The following is a 14,053-nucleotide window of genomic DNA, read 5'->3' on the forward strand; positions in this document are numbered from 1 at the left end:
AAAGGTATTTTACAACTTCAGTGTCATATAAATCGACTTGTAATGAAATTGGAGGGAAAAAGTAAAGCTTGTCTGATGCATAAACTCATACAGTTCTTTTTTTCTTTTTTTTTTTTTTTTAGGTAATGACTAAATGTTTTGACTTTCTAGGTGACAAGAGGAACATAACTGAAAAAAATTTCTTTGTTGTTGCATGGTGGTAGAAGCCATGTAATCGGAAATGGAGTCTGCACATTAAAATGCACTGTTTATTGAGATGAAGTCAGGCACAAAAATTTAGAGAAATTTCAGAACACGATACGGGAAATCACCATTCTCTCGGCCATCCATAACAAAATGGCACATGGAATTCACGGAAACAGGGAGCGAAGATTTGAAGCAACATTTATGCAGGCCATGTAGAAGTGACGAAGGTACGGAGAGAATTCGACAGGTTTTCCAGCGTTCACCAACAAGTCCGTTCGTAAGCCATCAGGAGAACTGCAGACCCCTCGTACGACATTGCGCCGGGTACAACGAAAGCGTGCAGACAATTGTTGCAGAAAATGAGACCATATGAATAGTGCAACAACGGCCGTGCATGATGTTACTGATTTGAAGGCACAAACGACGACAGCTATTGAGACAGCTGACGTTGACATGTTAGAACTGATTTGGACCGAATTGGAAAATCGACTCGATACTGTACGCGCCACAAAGGGAGTGCATGTAGAAGTCGGTTAAAGAATCAGAAAAACTTCCTTGAGTTGGTGCATCAGAAAAAATTTACTTTTTTCCTCTATGTATATTACAAGTCTAGTTATATGACACTGAAGTTGTAAAGTACCTTTAGGGCTACCCTGTATATTAATGACTTTCTAGACCATGTAAGACAGGGAAAGGAAGTTCTTTCGCCGATAACAGTAACATCACAGTCACTGATAAAACTTCGGAACTCTTATTAGAGGAAGTGAATAAAATCCTCGAGGATGTTAACGACTGAACGATATGTAATAAGTTAACACTGAACACAAAGGCAACAGACAAGTTTGTTGAAACTGTCAATGAGGAGATTCGCGATTTGTTGTTATTTTTCTTATTTGTGTCAGGGATTGAAAAACCCTGAAGTCAAGATCGCAGATGAAATACTTTTTATTTGGATGGATTACTAGTTTTGGCTAAAAAATCTACCTTAAAACTCGGGGTCAGCTGAAAAAGCAGTGCTGGTATTGGACCACATTTTGCAGGTTTACAAACCACGAAGCATAATCTATGTGTTTTGTGAACGAGTTATTGCTTAGTGTACAGATTGTGCAACGTTGTTTAAAAACCTCTAAAAATGTCGTCCTATGTCACCACTGCTTTTTCAACTGACCCTGCTGTTTAAGGTACACACAACGGCGATGAATGCATATATTGTAGTATTTGATATTTTCTTACAATGTCCCAGAAGGGCGAAACGCGTCAGTAAAAGTATTGTTTCCCTTGCAACCAAGACTATTTTACTTTCGAAATCTACGTCCGATTTCTGTACCAGATACGCCATGGAAAGGAAAGAACTGCATATTTCACTAATTATTCTATTCCTAATCATGGAACAAGAGCCACTTTGGAATTGCATTTACCAAGGAAAAAGAAGCAAAAAACTCAAAACAACATTTTCTATCAGTCAGTAAAATTGTTCAATAAACTGCCAAAGGGGATGGAAAAGGTTACTAAAATAAGTCTGTTTAAAACCGCAACTAAAACATACCTCATAAGTAATGCATACTATAAAATCAAAGATTACTTAGAGGACACAGAGTAGTGGTTAGTAATGAAAGGGGGTGACTTCAACACCCTGTCACGATATATGATCATAATATCATGCTTTGTATAAGAAAATCGTGTGCCAAGAACTGTATTGCATTATCGTAATGCCTTGTCATTCTCATGAGTTCAACGTCTCACTCTACATGTGGGGATGCTTACTTAGTTTCTCAAGTGGACAGAGGGGAGATCATGAAGTCGTGCATTCTATAGCAATAATTTAAAAATCTAACTGCTTTCCTCGTTTTCTTACAAATCAAACAATGTCGGAGCTCTATTAATATAAAATTTCATTAAAATAGTTTTATTCGAAGCAAGAAACAATATGATAGTTTGAGATAGCGACTACCCGTTCATTAGCTATAGAGCGGGAAACGAATCATTGATGGTGCAGATTGAAGAACTTACCTTTTGTATTAGGCAATTTCACGTCTATAGCGGTGTCATTCAAGACAGATATTTCGTCCAGATAGAGTGCAGAGCTGACAGTTTCCCAGTTGAAAGAATTGGGCTGGATTAACTTAGCAAACTCTAATTGAGAATGGATCCCTACCTGTTATTGAATTTTTATCCTCTCTCTACTGATGCCAGCGAACTGCTTTTGTAAAGCTGAATCTCCACTGGTAACCAAACATTAGAGTATGTCTCAAGTATTCGTTGACCGCATCGTAACATATCTGTGACCACTATTTTACTAGCTCATTGGACCCACCGTTAGTTGATTAAAAGGAAGAAAAAGGAGGTACGACGTCCAGTGTTGTATATCAGAGTACATCAGACGAATAAGACACGAAAGTGTTAACTTCCGATTAACGTATAATCAAAATGCCAGTGTATGTCCGTGTGGCTTTATTTTATGTGTTTAAGACATATAATTCGTCTATGCAATGAAATAGCCACTCATTCTCTCAGTAAGTTTTGAACAATCACTGAAACCTTGGAAACTTGTTTGCTGAAAGTGTACGCAATTTCGTAACTCGTGTGCCTTTAAACTTTAAGCCATTAAATCAACAGGAAAAATATTTCAAATACAACTGGGATCTAATCATAATACCAGAGCGTACATCATCATAATTTTGAAGTGAACAAATGCAGTTACCAGCGGAAGTATAAAACATTTAGATCAATACTTCATTCAGCTGCATGTCAAACACTAGTTGTTTGTTATAACAATATATCAGATTTCCAAGTACCTTTTATTTATTTATTTTACGTACGAGATATGCATTAAATCGTCTGTAGCCATGGAAAGACTTCACTCATATCAACTTATTCTTGAAATTATGCAGTAATTCGCATTAGTATAAAAACATTTCTGCAAAACCTAGATTAAGCTTTTATACAAATTCAACCTTACGTGCCTCAGCGTACATAAGTCAGATTTACATTTAACTACATACTTATTAATACACAGACTTCTAGGATGGAATCTAACGCTACATAAAATACACTTATATGTCGTATATATCATAGACATTTAGAAGTTCTAATAACGAACAGAAACGTTTTGATTCCGTATCCAGTTTTTCGCTGAGTTTTAATCCATATATCATTGTAAGATAACTAAAACATTTTTCCTTCTATTTTACTTCACAAGGTTTCCAAATATGTTCGATGCATGTCAGACCTACTCTTAACAATTTATTTGTGATTAAAAGATATGTAACAGAAGAAGGTGTTCTGTTGATACGACGTTTGACTAGTAGATGAAAAGAAAAGGTTCTAAGCCGCTGAAAGAAAATCTTACAGAGAAAGGGAAGAATTGTACATAGAAAAAATTTCAATTTAGAAATGAAAATCTTGAGTTCATACCGTCGATGTTTCTTTCCTTTGATGTATGAATGTATTTGTTTGTAGATCTTCTGTCAGCGAATGTTGCGGATAAAAATGTATCTTTCACGTTATTAGCTAAGAATTTAGAAATCGTTTCTCTCAATTACGCTTGCTTGAATGAATGGTCCACGTGTTTTGTAGCAGGCTCACATTACAACATACCACGTGAGAAAAAGATAGTACTGGGGTGCCAGTGTGAAAATTTCCAGGATTCTGGAAACTCTTACTAGATAATAAAAATCTAAATAATAGTAATAATCTAAATAATGTTACAAGAAACTTAAAAAACGGCGATTATTTTTGTACATCCCCTTTGGATCTAACAATTACTGAACGCCATCTCTTCTACGTGAAGGCGTTGAAAGATGATTATGTGACATACACGTATACTTTGCTCACCAGTTTTTCTGTGATACAACGATGTACGCGGCTGCTCAACAGTAAAGAAGCATTACTTTTTGTTCTTATGGTTACCACAAGCAAATATTGCAGCCATAAATTGAGGTTCCAGGTTGGTCCTTGTTTTTACGATTCTGCTTGATCATGCAAGATTGGGAAAGATTTGGTTACCTTACTTTATGAAACACCATTATTAACAAATCACGGTGACATGAATAGTTCGATGTTTGACTGGCTCACAGCCTTCATTCAATTATGAACATGGTCGTTTCTGCTTGCGGCTCTCAAAAGTTATTTCATATTTTATTTATTGTGAAGTTTCGAGTGCTACTCATTTTAAGCTTCAAATGGTTCAATTGGCTCTGAGCACTATGGGACTTAACATCTGAGGTCATCAGTCCCCTAGAACTTAACTAACCTAAGGGCAGCACACACATTCATGCCCGAGGCAGGGTTCGTACCTGAGACCGTAGCGGTCGCGCGGTTCCAGACTGAAGCGCCTAGAACCGCTCGGCCACACCGGCCGGCAAATTTTAAGGCAGAAATATCATTGGCAAATATGCACACTGCCAAAAACACAGCCTCTAATCCAGACACTATGCGTGCACGAACAGTCTTCAAGTCGTACAGAAGACAAATAAACACAAAAACAGATAAAAACCACGACACGATCGTGTGCATCCGCTTCATAGGCTGAGAAAATATGTTAGTGTTTTTGACTGTGTGCATATTTATTAGATAATATTTCTATCTTAAGATGATTAATATCCGAAACTGCAATCGCAATTAATAAAAAAAATGCCAACTGTGAACGGAGATAACCACGTTTAACAACCTCGGTACCAGTTTTAAACAGCCTGCAGCGATTCTATTTTTCTTCGATGGTGGTTATTTACGAAATGAAATTAAAAGTAGTTCTTAAATTAGTCACAGCTTGATGTGAACTAATTTAAGATTGTCTGCTATGATACTTCCTAGGTCAAAACGTCCTCGCAGGGCCAGATTTAGTAAGTTCGCGAGGATCGTTTTGATATGAGACTAATTATGATCCGTGACACGGATTCAATCGCTAAATAGCGTACTTGTTTGGGCGTAGGAAGCGTGTTCCCAGTGCAGCGGGCAGCGCTCGGCGTACTCACAGAGGGCGGCTGGCGAGCGGCGCGCAGACTGATCGCCGCGCCGCCGACGCGCCGTCTTTTATACCATCTCGTGACGTCACTGGGCGACGCCTCGCCGTCCAAGGAGCAGCCGACGTCTGCCGACCTTCTTCGGGATATTCCTTGTCCTCCCACGTACTTCATTTTGATTCTAAATTAGCGTCCTGGGACAGCTGCACAGCTGTCAACCACTGGACTCGTAGCCTGACTGACGCTGGTTTCAAAACCAAATAAGCAATCTACGACATGCCTTAAGTCCATTCTCTAAATTTTTGTCCTGTCACAGTATTTATGTGGATATCGCTATCACAATCTCTTTTCTCAATTCTCGAAACGAAGGAGGCATCGTACATGGAATAATCCAATAATGCAATGGATGCTAAAGACAAAAATATGCGCATAATCAACAAATAATGGCGCAGATATTACTCAAAGAGCAATACGGTACTATTTCTAATAACAGATTTGCTCAGAGAGTGATGCAAAATCTGGAGCTGAGGGGCTTCGTATTCTTAATAAAGCACCGCACCCATCTCCTACTCTTGATGAGCTCTACATACTCGTGCTATACAGCGCCATAACGAAATTCTTTCGCCTTCATCATTTTGCTTGTCACCCTCCCGTCAAGCTAACTAGCTCTCCCTCGCGTTTGTAGAGGAATATGAAGCTTGCCGTTTATGACGAGAAAAATGCTTTCTCGATGTACTGCAGGTACTATGTTCTCTCGGTTTGTAGAGATGGAGAGGCGCGAAAGTTTCGTAGAAATCCAATCACTTTTTCAAAGTACAAATGAAAACATTCTTACTGTCTAGAAGGAACTTAACATTTAGCAAATACCAAACGATAGTTTAGGCTTAAAGAAAAAAGTTGTGGAAATGTAAACGAAAATTTACGTACAACGTTTCAGTTGTAGCTAATGATGCTTGTTTCTATTTTTCTCTCTGTGCCTAAAAATGCTTTGATCTCTCAAGTGAGGAGGATTAATAGATCCAGAATGAAATATCGTTATCCCTTGAAACGCTTTGAATAGATAGAACATCAAAATACTTGTGATTAACTGTAAAACAGTTTGCAAACAATAATAATAATTTAATAATAATAAAAATCATGACAATAATAATACAAATTAAATCCAAACCCTAAAGCACTCTTGAAAGTCAATAGATAATCCCATAATATTCGCGTTTTTTAAACGAGAAATTTGCACCGGGGGAGGTTCACATGTAATGAGAGTTCGTGTATTTATAATAGTAGACAAGAAACATAAACCCACTGACATATCAACTGAATCTGCAATCTAAATTGATTGGGTCAGTTTAGCTGTCTACTTTTGCTCTTAAGAAGTAATGGAACACTCCAGAGGAAACCTCAGTTCATGAGCGTGTATATTCATCTGTCTCGTTAGAAGTTGGAGAGGATTTTAAAAGCCCTAAAACAGAAGAGGAAAATTAGAATTCCATCGATACGAAACTATTATGACTGTTCTAAAGATTTATAACATCCAGAACTACAAAGAACAGTTAGTTTGAAAACACAAACATGGCGGACCTACGTTATATTTGTTAGGCACAAACGGACGCGACTTCTATGAGAATGTTAACACACAAACCTAGCTTAGTGGTCATTTTAAGAGAATAATTTGGTCATCTTGATCACATTAATAACTGATCAAATTAAAACTGACGTCGTATGGAAAATGAATTTTCCGTCTGCAGACTCAAACTATCACAAGGATCAGAACATCAGCGAATAAAATCACAAATCACTTCGTAAACAATGGTAAAATTGATAAAGGAAGTAAAAGGTAAACCAATTGCAGACATATTGCGGTTTGTATTCCTTGACGTTAAGAATATATAAGAGACCGTGCATCTTGACGGAGCTATTGAGGTTATTCGGACAAACCAGCTAAAGCACGAAAAACTATCGCTGCCAGAGTTGCTGAATTCATTGAGCCCCTGTATTTTATTCTGAAGTACTGCTCTGAAGCATTGCTTTTAATAATTTCCACGACGAAAACACTATCTCTAAATCTGGCAGTATCCAAAGAGATTCTGGTCATCTGTAAAGTATACCAGTGGTAAGAGGCAATCAATGTCTTCATTGCGTGATGGCAATAATAGTGTCACCGATGGCAGTGCCACTAAAGCGGAGTTACTAAATATGGGGTTCCAAAATTATTTCACCCAAGACCACGAAGTAAACATTCCTGAATTCAAATCCAGAACAGTTGCTAACATGAGTAACTTAGAAATAGATACTCTCGATGTACGAAGCAGCTTAAATCACTTAATAAAGGCAGAGACTCCGGTCCAGGTTACATACCAGTTAGATTCTTTTCAGAGTATGCTGAAACAATAAATCCATACTTAGCAGTCATATACAACAGCTCGCTCAACAAAAGCTCCGTATCCAAAGACTAGAGACTTGTACAGGTCACACCAATATTCAAGAAAGGAAATAGTAGTAATCAGCTGAATTATAGATTAATATCAGTAATGTCGATTTGCATTAGGATTTTGGAACATACACTGTGTTCGAATATTATGAATTACCTCGAATAAAACGATCTCTTTACAAATGGTTAGCGGATACAGAAAATATCGCTCATGTGAAACGCTCTTTATTCACATGAAGTAATGAATGCTATCGATAGGTGATCTCAAATTGATTTCATATCTCTAGATTTCCAGAAGGCTTTCGACATCGTTCATCACCAGCAACTCCTGAGCACATTGCGTGTTTATGGAGTATCGTCTCCAGATTGGATTCGTGATTCCCTGTCAGAAAGGTCACACAGTTCGTGGTAAATGACAAAATATCAATCAGTAAACAAGAAGTGATATCTGGCGTTTCTCAGTAAGTGTTACACTCCCTCTGGTGTTCCTAATCTATATAAACGATTTAGGATACAATCTAAGCAGCCCTCTTATATTGTTTGCCTATGATGCTGTCATTTACCGTCTAGTAAAGTCATCTGAAGATGGAAAACAACTTTGAAATGATTTAGACGAGATATCTGTATGATGCGAAAACTGTCAATTGAATCTAAATAATGAAATGTGTGATGTTATCCACATGACTACTAAAATGAATCCGTTACACGATAAATCGCACAAATCTAAATACTTATGGATTACAGTTACAGATAACTTAGAACGAACACATAGAAAATGTTGTGGGAAAACCGAACCAAAGACTGATTCTTATTCACAGAACACTTAGAAGATGCATCAAGTAAATTCAGTGGAAAGGGCACACAAAGTCCCAATGAGTGATGAGAGATAAACAGATTTAAACATAATTAACAAGTTAGCAAAAGCAAATGGCTATCACACGACTCTGAAAGAGGCAGACTATGTATGTCAAAAAAAATCATAAAATAACATCGATCCCATTCCACGGGAGCATTTTGCAAAAGGTTGGTCGGTTGGTTGATGGATGGCTGGACAAGGAGTTTGAACCGTCGTTCACCCGAATACGTGGCAGTGTACTAACCACTACGCCTCCTCGCTCGGTCGCAAAAGGTAGAAAATACTTTCAAATCATACAACGTTAAAGCAGTTTTTAAAAGGGATGGCATGCTTGCATACAAGTTACGACAATACCTGGAATGGAAATTATTCGGACATGACAGATCAGATTTGTTTAAAATACACAACACCGAGTGTGATACTAGGTACGTAGAGCCGTCGGTAAGAACTTTTAAACTGAGATACAATGAGGATAAATACGGGTGTAGATTGAGCAACTTCGACAAATCGGGAATCCTCACGCATGTTCACAAACACGGCATACACTTGTAGGATTTTTTTGGGAATCTCAAAGTAAAACAAAATACTGTATCTCTTCGAAAAACTGAAAACTGTAGTTTACATTACGAAATATGAGATCATTCTTAAGGAGGAGGCTACAAGTGAGGCAGATTATTTCGTCAAAACCATTGTAGAGGTGCTATAAGCCGTAATGTTGGCTACATCGTGAATCGACAGTTGCTCCACCACGTTGGGCACGGTTATTAAGTATAAAAGTCCTTGACATTATGGACTCATAGCGTTTGACATACATAGATATGAAGGGCTATAGATAATCTTTGACCGCTTCTATGTGCATCTTTGGCGTGGCTACCTACCTCCACATTTAAAACAAAATCGAGGAGGCTGAACTGCAGATGTGCGCGTGTGGTTTACTCATTAGTCCCAGTGTATAAAGCAGAGCAAGCCTCGATATACCTCGGTAATGCCGGAGGTATCAGTAATACTGACATTGCAATAGTAAACTGAGCATCTGTAATACATATCACTGACTGGCAAGTACATGACAGGGCGACACACAGCGACCACAGTGCAATATTATATAACTGCTACACTCATAAACACGAACACATTCACCCAACAACCGCGATTGCTGCTGAACAGGGCAAACTGGCAGACACTAAGAGACACGGTAGAAGAATCCACATTGCACTCCACCCGATGAAGTACTGGTTACGGGGCACACATATTAACTTACCTGCTACAGAAGGCTTGAATCGCTGCAATCCCATAAATCAGTGACATACATAAACAAAGTATACCATGGTCGACATTATTAACAAAACTAAGGAGGTACTCATGAGATAAAAGACGACAGTACCAACGAGAAGGACAACACAAGGAAATGAAGTCATTCTGCAACAATACCTTGAAGCCAAACGACGGTACAAAGACGAATTAAAATTACAGAATAACATATGGGGAGAAACCTTCAAAAAACGAAGTGAGAGAATAAAAAACATCAACAGTACTATCAACATTAAGGCGACAAAACGGTACAGTGACTCAGAGCTGTAGATGCTCGGCAGAGTATCCGCTAAACAAGCTGCAACCCGACAATGACACTCCACACGACCAACACCACCACATAAACCTACACAGACAAATGGTCATTCACTACATAAGTGGAGGAATCTCTACTCTGTTCATTCGTGAAATGTTAGGGCTGGCAATAACGAAACTTAAGGACAGAAATGATGCGGACCCAACTGTGTACGTTCAGAAACCATTAAAACTGCTGCACTGTGAATCGTCCCCTACATGATGGACTTACTCAACGACTCTTTACAGGAATGGAGTATATCCGCCTGTTGGAAGACGGGCATTGCAGTGATTATCGAAAAATCTGACGATAAGGACTCAACAGATCCAAAACCATATAGACCGATCTGTCTACTGAATGTTCTCCGCAAGGTCTAACAGAGGCTACTGTGTGACCGACTACAGTCTCACATACAGCTTACGGGCATCAGTCCACATCATTATGGGTTCAGGCTGCACAAGTCTATCGACGATGCAATGAATAGGGCTTTACACATGACTCAGAGGACACAGGACAAATATGTGGTGGTAATATTAAGTGACATATCTGGCGCTTTTGACAACCTTTGGTGGCCTGCGCTATTCGCAAAGTTAAGACAAATGCAAATCCCAACAGCTTTATATAGCAGCTTCCTCGACTACTGCAAAGACTGAGTTGTAAAATGGCGAATGGGCTAGTGAAGAGTTCTCAAGAAAATCACCAAAGGGGGCTCACAGGGGTCGATATGTGGACCTATATTCCGAAGCATTGCTATTGAGCCGCTGATAGACAACATAAACAGAGGTGACAGAGTAAAGGGGATAGTAGCGTACGCTGATAATTTGCTGGAAGTGGTATTGGGGAACTCATGAAGAAGACACTTAGAACAAAAGACTACGCAGCTCCTCGTAGACATCAAAGAATAGTGCAATAACAGTAAACCTACAATTGGAGCTAATAAATCGGTGTACTTACTATTGAAAGGCGAACTTATAAGAAACCCCAGCATCAGGCTAAATAATACAACCTTGCAACGCAAAAGAGTGACAAGATATCTAGGTTTACACATTGACGACAAACTGAAGTTCACTGGACATATCAGACTTACAACCATAGAGCAATGAAAATAATGCATAAATTATCAAGACTAAATACTACAAAATATAGACTAAGGCATTACGTACATATCATGTTGCACTAATCGAATCTATAGTGCGCTTTGCAGCGAGCGCGTGGGCATATTGACTGAGGCTTGCAACGCATAAAATCATTATGAGACGTGGTCAAACACAAGTTCTGCTCAGGATGTCGGTGGCCTTCAGTACAGTATCGGCGGAGGCACTATACATGGTGATAGGAGCGCGCCCCATTGACATCACCATTCTTCAAAGAGCAGTAGCGTAATGGTTGAAGAAGGGCAGACGCGACAAGGTATTTGAAATTATAGGGGAGAACATAACAGAAAGGCGCCAACTAAACCACTGGCGAAATGATACCTGGTAGAAATAATGGGATTCGACAGAAAAGGGGCGTCGCGTCTACACCTTTTTCCCAAATATCAAGGAACATATGAGGCTAAAACGTATAGATCCTGCACGTGGCATGGTGCATTCCTTCACGGGCCATGGTCCATATCCAGAACACCTCCATCGGTTTTGTTTCAGCCGAACACTCAAGTGCACGTGCGGAGAACTAGGAACTCCTTTTTTTTTCCATTGCATCTGCTCGGGGCGGACGTCGTAAGACATCCGTTTAAGTTCGTTGTTGATCGATTAGCTCAGTTCTTTTTATTACAGTGGGCAGCCAACCCTCTGACCAAATACGCTGAGCTACCGTGCCGGCAACTCCTGAACATGTCACTTTAAACTGTGACGGGCTCACACACATACGACCTCGAAGTGAGTATGAAAACATAATGAAAATTCTACGATAGTTGCACGATTGGAGCGCATTGAATGACATAACCGATAATGTGTCACGTATGTTACACGAATTATACAAACAAGAACTAACACATGCACAAATAAGAGCAAACACAGGAACGGGATACTTGTAATGACACAGATACAAACACAGACACAGAAACAGATTCAGATGCTGAAACAGATGCAAACAGTGAGATTCATTTACAGACCTAGATGTAAGACAAGACTAAATTAAGCCACACAGAAATGGACCGACTTCATTTCAATGTATGTAGAAACGTCTTAAGTAATAAATGTAATTTAAATGCTATAATTGTATATTAACCTTAGGTGAAATAATACCTGTAAGGAAAATGAGGTAAAGAGGTCATGATGTAATGATTTAATATAAGAGTAATACGTCACATGTTTGTTCACATAACTTATCAGATGAGAATTAAAGATATAATTTGTGCGCTACCTCGACTGTGACATTCTCGATGATTTGCGGAGCCCTCCCATACGAAACAGCAAAGTGGTGGGATCTCTAATTCAGATCTACGTATTTTTCTATTATCTTCTACGTCTCCTTGTTAAATGTAAAATTCTTGTTATTTTAGAAAAATTCTCCATATTTATAATATATCATAACGTCTTTCCATTTTCATTAATTTCTAACTTCTATTTAAATCGTTAATTTTAAGATTTTCATTTCTTAATTACTTTTAATTCTATAAGTATTTAAAGCTGCAGTATTATTAATCACCATCACAAATAAGAAATATGAAATAAGTTCCACATTCTGTACATGTAGGATGTCATATTGTGAAAATACGACCTGTCTCTGTAACTAAGTGGTAGGTCATTTTTAAATGGTAGCAGCAAATAAATAAATTAAATGTTACTGTATCGAATGAGCAGGAAACGAAACTGCTGGACGCCGTGCCCAAAGCCAGTTCAAGATACTGTGTCGTCACAATGGAGACCAATGACTGCCAAGGTAAACGATTATAACTGCCTTGAAAATTTACCGTTTCAATTGTTTTCTGCTTCAATTCGTTGTTCTAAAGATGTAAGCCTGTTCTTCCCAAATGAGTCAGTTTTAATGTTTTTAAAATTAAAAAGATTGTTTAAGGCGAATGATTCTTTTAAGTTGTTAAATTACTAAGAAAATTGTTAATCATGCTCTACAGTGGTGACTATCCTTTTCTATAGTTAAATTCGGCACAGTTCCGTTCAGTATAAGAGCCATTTAAAAACGCTTAGTAAGAAACAGCATCTATTGCACGACAGATACATCGTAAAGCAAGAAAGCTAAAGATCGCAAATGATAATCGAAGCACACTGACTAGCAGAACGCAATTGGGGAACGTTCAGTAAGTCTCGCACTAAAATGTAATCGTTGGACCTGTCTCAAAACCCTAAAATTTTGATCATATGCGACGGTTTCCGGTAATGACCAAGCGAAAACTGAAATAATGGGCTCTGTATTCAACTGTTCTTTCAGAATGGAAAATACCGTACATAATCTCTACCACCTCTTATGCAAAGATGAGTAATACAACTACCAATAAGATTCATCTACTAGTACTGCTGCAAAGCAGCTGAAAACTCTAAAATTCGAGAAGCTACTGTCTATTTAAAAAATTACGAATATGTTAGTTGCACTCATTACCATAATTTGCCGCTGATCCTTTTGATATCTTATCCCCGGCGATTTTTCACATTCACACTACAACCTACCAAAGAAAAACGCGAGCCTGTTTTTAGCACGATCCTAGAACATTTATTTATTTATTCTTCTGTAGAAAATTTCCATTCTGTAGGACTCACGCAATGTCAATTGCACTTATACATGTTACGTAACAAACGAATATTAACTTAGTCAAAATTTAATTACCTTTAGATAAAATACTCAAGAACAATAGTAAGTTTTGTTAACATAGGCTGGATATATACCAAATAAATTAAAAAGAGGTGGTACTGATCCCCCGTGGTACACTAAACAGATCGGAATACTATAGCAGAAGCAACGAAAAAGACGTGCCAAATTTAAAAGAAAACAAAATCCCCAAGACTGGCGAAGTCTTACAGAAGCTCGACATTTAGCGCGAACGTCATTGCGAGATGCTTTTT

The 14,053-nt window shown here is 38.3% G+C and overlaps 1 protein-coding gene across 2 annotated transcripts in view; it reads right to left on the reverse strand.

Annotated features, from left to right (window-relative positions):
* The window catches only part of LOC126249747 (histidine decarboxylase), a 413,856-nt gene extending 408,681 nt beyond the window's left edge, over nucleotides 1-5,175 (reverse strand). Inside the window, exon 1 of one of the 2 annotated variants that reach the window (XM_049951428.1) lies at nucleotides 5,160-5,175. The gene's annotated coding sequence lies outside the window, so the exon portion shown is untranslated. Of the gene's footprint in view, nucleotides 1-5,102 lie in introns of both variants that reach the window. The other variant, XM_049951427.1, reaches the window with a different exon arrangement.
* Nucleotides 5,176-14,053: the final 8,878 nt, after the last annotated feature.

The sequence above is a fragment of the Schistocerca nitens genome, chromosome 3 (assembly GCF_023898315.1).
Source record: "Schistocerca nitens isolate TAMUIC-IGC-003100 chromosome 3, iqSchNite1.1, whole genome shotgun sequence".
Lineage (NCBI taxonomy): Eukaryota > Metazoa > Arthropoda > Insecta > Orthoptera > Acrididae > Schistocerca > Schistocerca nitens.